Source organism: Carassius auratus, unplaced genomic scaffold, assembly GCF_003368295.1.
Source record: "Carassius auratus strain Wakin unplaced genomic scaffold, ASM336829v1 scaf_tig00034504, whole genome shotgun sequence".
Lineage (NCBI taxonomy): Eukaryota > Metazoa > Chordata > Actinopteri > Cypriniformes > Cyprinidae > Carassius > Carassius auratus.
In genome coordinates this window covers 162,345-170,476 of record NW_020526154.1, presented here as the reverse complement: position 1 = coordinate 170,476, position 8,132 = coordinate 162,345, and the positions used below count along the sequence as shown (strand labels likewise).

General features: G+C 32.3%; 1 long non-coding RNA gene across 1 annotated transcript; it reads right to left on the bottom strand.

Moving 5' to 3' along the window:
* Positions 1–1,864: 1,864 nt before the first annotated feature.
* Positions 1,865–7,560, bottom strand: LOC113081513 (uncharacterized). The gene is made up of 3 exons (XR_003282238.1): positions 7,234–7,560; positions 6,896–7,054; positions 1,865–2,263 (listed from the first exon to the last, which is right to left on the bottom strand). It is a non-coding gene; the product is annotated as an uncharacterized LOC113081513 (long non-coding RNA).
* Positions 7,561–8,132: the final 572 nt, after the last annotated feature.

Below are 8,132 nucleotides of genomic sequence, written 5' to 3'. Positions count from 1 at the left end.
CTTTAGAGATTTAATTATTTTCCAGCTTCCCTGAAAACCCCTTTGGCCCATACATAATCTACAATATACAGATTAGAAACATGCATTAAAAAATAAATAAAAAAAAATTATATAATATATTATTTTATATTATATATATATATATATATATATATATATATATATATATATATATATATATAATTTAGTTATTTTAGCACACTTTCCGATGTTTAACAAAATACTTGAAAAATTAAACGCATGCACAGTATCAACAGTTCATCGGTTCTTAAATCGGACGTGTCCGAAAGAAACGGTTTTCGGTTCAGTGTACTGGTGATCCGAAAACCGATGCAACCGAGTACCAAAGACAGCAGCAGCAACCAACAGATGCTGCACAGCTCAGCATTGCAGGATTTGCAAGACCAGAATTGACCAAACAAGCAGTGCAACTTTATGATGCAAGGTCTCCAACACAACAAGAAATTCATAATGCCATCATTAAGGATCTCCTCATTGGCTGCACTTTACCTCTGTCAAATTTGTGGGAGAGGCAGTGAATAATTGAAATGTCAGCTTTAACTGGAGGACAATATAGTGTGATACAATAATAAAACAGGTTCATTTGTATTTTCATGCACTTGTAATACAATAGAACTTTGAAACCTTTTTTGATAGGAAACTAGTTCTGTTGACATAAAATAAAAATGTTCAATGGCAATGACTAGATGTTACAGTGGTATTTTTTTATTAAATTTTTATATTTCCATTGGTTTAATGGGTTGAAAGGTTAAAATATTAATAGAATGTAAAAATTCACAATACCAATTTATAATCTTTTTTAATTTAATTACTTTCTGGACTCGGGCGGACTCGACTCGGACTCGGCCTTTAAGGACTCGGACTTGAGTCCAACTCGGACCCTTTTGGACTCGGACTCGGACTTGGACTTGATGTTTGAGGACTTGGTCTTGACTCGTACTCGACAAAGGTGGACTCGGACCCAACTCTAGAAACACGTGCAATTCCGACGTAAGGTCTAGCTAAAACATGCAGGTTAACTTTCCTCATTAAATGTGCATTCTTAAGCAGTTATGAGCAGCAGACTGCGTAATATGTGTGAACTCTTTTATTTTTGTTATCGCTTAGATTATGGCCAGTTGACTTATAGCATACTCCAGTGTTTCCAATACATATTTGTGGCATCACAATATCAAAACTGACCACCATAAAAACATTTTCCAAAAGGCTTCTACTGCATTGAATAAGCCTGCAAAATAAAAAAATACTGCAAAATCAGAATGTGATGCAGGTGTTTTTATATGAATGTATCTTTGTACAGAACATACATTGGCCAAACATATCAGACAAAATAATCAGCATCATATATCGGCCACCCTGATTTCTAAATATCGGCATCGAACAGAGAAAAACCCATATCGGTCGACTTTTACAAATTACATGAAGAAATACTGTAATTAGCAACATAATCTAGGTTACCCATTTTAGGTATTCTGTATTCTGATTACTTTTTTTAGATTAATTTTACAATACTTTTTTTCCTAATTTGTTATAAACTTAGCAATAAATGTACCCTATTTATATAAAAAATTTAAAGATAATTATAGTCCATTATTTGATAATAAAATATAAAGCAAGACAAAAATTTATTATTTTAAAACAAAAACAATTAAAATATAACACTAAAAATAGAAATAAGTTTTTTTTTTTTATCTGCACGTTAAAAAATTTGACCATTAATCTACATCAGAGAACTGTAAATATTTTATGTAAATAATAATAATAATAATTTAAAACAAATTTGTTTAAACAAATTTAACTTCTTTAGTTTTGAATTACATCACAAGTTAAAATTTTAGATTTGAAAAAAAAAAGAAGAAAAAAGAAAATAATATTACATTTAAAAAAAGGTGAGACTATACAAAGATGCCAAAAAATTCTTACAGACAAATCAGACCATGATATCCACGTTTTTCTTCAACGCAGAAGTAAGCCTTTGGGTGAGACTTCTGGATCATTAGCTGCTATAGCTAAATAACGAGGAGAATAACAACATGCCATAAACAGTAAAACTGTACAAACCAGTGTGTTCATAATTAAGATTAATAATGAATTAATTAATTTATCCTCATAGATTTAAACACTATAGTAGAGCTCTTGTGTAGCTCTGTCAGCTGATGGTGATTGCTGGTTCCATCCTGTTGGAGTTCAGCTTAAATTAATGTTGCTTAGACTAGCTGTGAGCCAGTGTTCTTTTTCTAGTCTGTAAGGAGAAATCATAGAATAAAATATTCAGTTTTCATTGAAACAAGGTGCAAATTATCTAGTATGTTTCAATTATGTTTGTGTTAAAAGATGTAGCTATAGATTGCACTAATACAATTAATATAACAAGTTACTATAAGCTTATTTGGCATACATATTCTAAAAAAATATTTGTGTTTATAATATAATACATTTAAAACATAATTTATGTTTGTATGATTTTGTCTGTGTGATTGCAGTAGAGCTTGTGACTCAAACTTAATCAGTGTAATGGAGAAATGCATGCTGATGAATGCTCAGTCTATGTAATAAACCATAAGGAGCTAACACAAATGCTATTGTGATTTAAAACAAAACAGTCCAGTTTAAAAATGTTTAGGCTTATTATTAAATAATTAGAAGAATAAAGTAATGTGATGTTTTGATTGTCAAAATAAAAACACACTAGAGACAGAAATATTGACAATGTAATGCTACACAACTGCGAGCTGAAGGAGAAATCTGAAATCATTTTACCAGCATTGACCAAATCCAAACCAAACAGAAATGATTCACTAATATAATTAATAAAGCAGGTATTATTGTATAAAGCTGTGACATTGTTTTTTGTTCTTTTTCCTAAGTTGTGCAAAATATTTCAATCAACTTTTTGCTTTATTGCAATAACACTTGATGATAATTTGAAAATGTTCTTTCACAAATATTTTAAAAATATATTCACATATGTATTCAAAAATAAATGAGAATCTTTAATACCACAAATCAGGGTACTGTGGATATTTTATGTCAAAGGCATTTGGCTTGCAAAAAAACAACAAAATAAATAAATAAATAAATAGGTACCCCTGCATTACATAAAGCAACATTAATAAACATGAAAACAACAACTAGATTACACATCCAAAGTATTCAAGTTATTAATAGTATTGTCCTGTCTTTCACATTCAATAATGTATTAATTGTTTTGTTTTATTTATTTATTTATTTTATTTTATTTTTATTGTGCATAATATCAATCACGCTGCAGGGGAGCATTCTAGAAAGGTTAACTTACATATACCCTTACATATACAAGCTAATTTCTTCTTCAGGATTGCTTTTACTTAATTAGTTATCCATTGGGTTTTTCTTTGTCTAAAGTTATATAAAGTTATATATACAGTGCATGGTCTTATATTGTTGTTTGGGTAAAGCTTTTATGTAAAGGGCCTTGAGAAAGTAACTTTTAAAGTCACTATATAAAATAATTAATGATGTATTGATGACACCTTTTATGAATTGTGTTGTATACTGTGACTACCATATTTTCCGGACTATAAGTCCCACTTTTTTTCATAGTTTGGCTGGTCCTGCAACTTATAGTCAGGTGCAACTTATCAAAATTAATTTGACATGAGAGAACCGAGAGAAATGAACCAAGAGAAATGAACCAACAGAAAACATTACCGTCTACAGCCGCGAGAGGACGCTCTATGCTGCTCAGTGCTCCTGTAGTCTACACTGAGCAGCATAGAACGCCCTCTCGTGGGTGTAGACGGTCATGTTTTCTCTTGGTTCTTGATTCTAAATAAATGCTACTTTTAGTCCAGTGCGACTTATACATGTTTTTTTCCTCAGCATGAAGTATTTTTGGAACGATGTGACTTATACTGAGGTGCGACTTATAGTCCAAAAAATATGGTAAATAAACAGAAAAGGCTCCACAGAATAAGTAGGCGCTGTGTCATCTTTCTTTTGTGAAATAATTGGTTCATACCACTTTATTTCTGTGTTATTATTTTGAAAATATTGATAATGTTGGATTTAAATCTTTAACAAAAACAAATGGCCGCTTTTATCATGTTTATTTTGTGATTATGCTAGTTCCACTTTGCATTTAAGTAATTAAGTGATTAACTAAGTGCTGATTGAGAATTAGTGATGAACAGCTGCTGTTAACAAACAGAATCACTGAAGAAAAGAGAAACACAAGAACTACTACAACTGACTTCAGACACAGACTTAGATGAAATCAACTGAAATAAAATACATGAAATCTCTCAAGATCTGATTTAACAACCCCACAAACAGCATCACCAGCTCCACTTATTAATAACCAGACTGACTTTATTTCTGTCAGACGTCTACAGAAGATCTTATTGAGAATGAACTAAGGTTTAGATGTTGATTTATTGTTTCATTTGAAGTAACCATGTTAGAGATCAGTGTTTGCTTTAGTTGGGCTCTTGACCCTTGATTTCTGTCTTAGTGTTTTCTCTGTCTGTTATAACTGTGTGTTTCTAAAACACATTTGTTGTAACTCAAAAGCCCAGAAGAAATGCCATCAGGTATTAACCTGTAACTAGGTGTAAGTTGTTATACTTTATATTGGTGATGATAATCCTCAATTATTGAACTGTACGGAGTCTAATCTCTGATGAAATAGGTGTTGTGTAATTTGATTGATTATAGTAAAAGTGATTCTAAGAGCAAGTGGTTCTGTGATAATCAGTTAATATGAATGACTTTTCAAACAGTGTGGTCTTCTACTGTGTCAAACAGTCACACAAAGACATCAATAATCAGAATATGAACCTCAACAATGGTGACCATAAAAAAAAATAAAAAAAATGCTGCAGAGCATGCTGGGAGCCATGGATGAGTTTTGTACTACAATAGTACCCAGCATGCATTGCATCATGTTTTTTTTCATCACCATTGTAGAGGTTCATATTCTGATTATTGATGTCTGTGTTTGACCAATTACTGGCAAAGAAGACAAATGTATGTGTACAAAAGTTTAGAAAGTCATTTTTATATTAACTGATTATCACAGAATCACTGGCTCTTACTGTCATTTTTACTAGAACCACTTCTACTAATTATACAACATATACTTCATCAGAGATTAGACTCCGTACAGTTCAATAATTGATGATTCTCATCACCGATATAACATATAAAAACCTACACCTAGGTACAGGTTAACACCTGATGATATTTCTTCGGGGCTATTGAGTTACAACAAATGTGTTTTTTTTTTCAAATATTGGGTACAGAGACAAAATAATAATAAGAAGAAGAACAATCATGTTAGTTGGCTTCATTTAGTAAACAGATATTTCCTTCAGCTGTTTCCATACTTAACTATACCTGTTAAATGTATTGATTAAGCTTTTGTTACTTTCACTGTTCATTTAAATCGCACATTTCAATATTGCAGCAGCTCAATACTTTAATGCAGGGAACCACTCCTTATTTAAACGTTATACGAGTAAGCCCAAACTCTTTTGGTGATCCAATTTGTGTAATGCAAACTGTATGCGGACCCTCGCTTACGAATTAAAACCATAATTTTAGAGCATGGTAAACATGCACAGCGCACAAATGTTTGCATTGGTGCAGAAGACACTTCAAGCCTAGCAAATTTCACACAGTCTGCTTGTTTCACTTTTGCTGTAATCATGTGTTTGACGTTTAAAATAAATGTTGTTTATATTGAATGCCCCTATAATTCGTGTTTGTTTTATATTTATGATTAGTTATAATCCAAATGCATGCACTAACGGAGAGAACAGCAATCAAGAAAATGCAAAAGAAGTGGATGATCTCTGACTCTATCTGGCTCTCACTCTCTCTGTCTTTCTCCCTTTCTCACTCTCCTTACCATCAAATAACTTTAGTAACCTGTACACTGTTTTGCTTGCTTGCTTTTGACATATCTGACCGAACTTCAAGTATCGGTATCGGTGCATCCATGTTTGTCACCACATTAAGTGTTATGGATAAGAACCACAGGGACAGAAATTCACACATTTATATACTGTAAGAAAACAAAAGCTAAAATTAGAGACCAAAAATGTATCACATAACAATAAGAGTAAATAATAATTATGATGATGATGATGATGATGATGATAATAATAATAATAACTATGCACCCATTTGTAAGGAAATTTATTTCTCTATTCAATGCTGTCACGTCACGTGACAAAAAAATGATTCGAAAGAAAAACCTATCAATTCTCTTTCCGGCTCAGACAGCATAGGTTTAGCTTATGGGTCTGTTACGTGATGAAGAAACAACTCAAACCCAAAGACTCAAAGAGTGAACTAATAGTATTATATTATATAGTATATTATATATGCTATATTATATAGTGTTTTTTTTGCGCAAGTACAAAGAAAGTAGCATGTAACATTTTAATTACATTTTGCTAAAATTAACGAAATGATGAAAAAAAAAAAAGATTTGTTCATTTGGTGAATGAGACTCAAAAGATAGAGTCAGTAAAATTATCCAAACTACTCATTACTAGTCTAAATGTTTCAGAGGTGCTTCCACTCCCCACCCCCAATTAAAATGTAATATAATCCAGTTTCAAGTACTTATTTTTTGTGATCTCATTACGTAATCCAGATTACATGTAATCAGTTATTACCCAACACTGTTAACTGGTTAGCTAGCAAATTCATACAAATTAATAAAAAATGTTAAACACCTATTAGTTTACCACTATCTGCTTACATTCATATGCATGCAAACTCTCTTAGTGTTTTTCTGGCAATCATCTACTCAATTTCAGCAAACCAAGCAAAGTGTTTGAATAACACCTATCCCCGTTCCAAAAGCAAAGTCATGCTTACTCACAGTTTACAGTTTGAGCCTTGTAGCACATCAATGAGCTGCTGCTTTGAGTCTCCAATCATATTGTAACTCAGATCAAGCTCTTTTAGAAACTGCAGTGCTTTTGTGTTTGTCAAAGACTGAATTAAAGTATGAAGATCTGTAATGCCACAGTCATGCAGACTAGAAAGAGAAAAATCACAAGAAAACATATCTTACGAAGAAATTATTAAGATTAAGAATTTTAAACAAGTATAATGTGATCTCAAACTCATCATGAGTTATTGGGTATAAGGTGTTTTGGTTTAAACTGTTGGAAGTGAATTTAAGCATTTTGATTATTGTTTGTGAATGTTACTTACCTCAATCTCTCAAGTTTACAGTCTGGATCCTTCAGTATGTCACATAAATGCTTCACTCCTGTGTTTTTTATTTTGTTCTCACTGAGGTCCAGTTCTCTCAGATGTGAAGGGTTTGATTTCAGAGCTGAAGTCAGGATGAAACACTGTTTCTCTGTAACTCTGCATCCACACAGCCTGAAGACATAAAAAAGGAACACTTATGCAAATTCATGTTAAGTTCACGTGGAAGTTAAATACACCATGAAAAACAGTACCACCAGCGAAATCATGTTAACTGAATTGAATGAACATTAGACATAAGCATTAGATCAGGGTTTCTAACAGTTTACATTCAAAGGTCAGAATCTGAATTGTCATCAAGGTCAGAAATGATTGTTATAGGGGTGACCCCAAATAGTCAACGATTCGATGCTTCGATTCGAGGAGCCTGATACGACTACCAATCTCACAGTCGAATATTCGCAGGGGGTTATGGTTATGCCATTCTGACTATATGTGAGCGCTCAAATGTCTGATTTCACATAGAACTTGCGGTTATTATGGCTGTCGGATGTCTGACTTGACTCAATGTATTTTGCCCCACCCCCAGACATATGATTCGACTATCAGTTGAATATCAGCAAGATTCGAAAATTCCGATTCGACTATGAAAATCCTTAGTCGGGGACACCCCTAGATTGTTATAACAAAACTTGTTTTAATAAACATAACTTTATATAACAATTCAAATTTGTGTATGCTTAATGATCAAATTCATGAAGTCATCAGGTCATGATTGCAATTACGAAAATTAATCATGGTTTTACTACAAATATAACCAAAAAAACATGGTTACATGCAACCCCAAATGAACTATGATCTTGCTAAACTAAGCATAGTTTAATCATGGTATTTGTAGT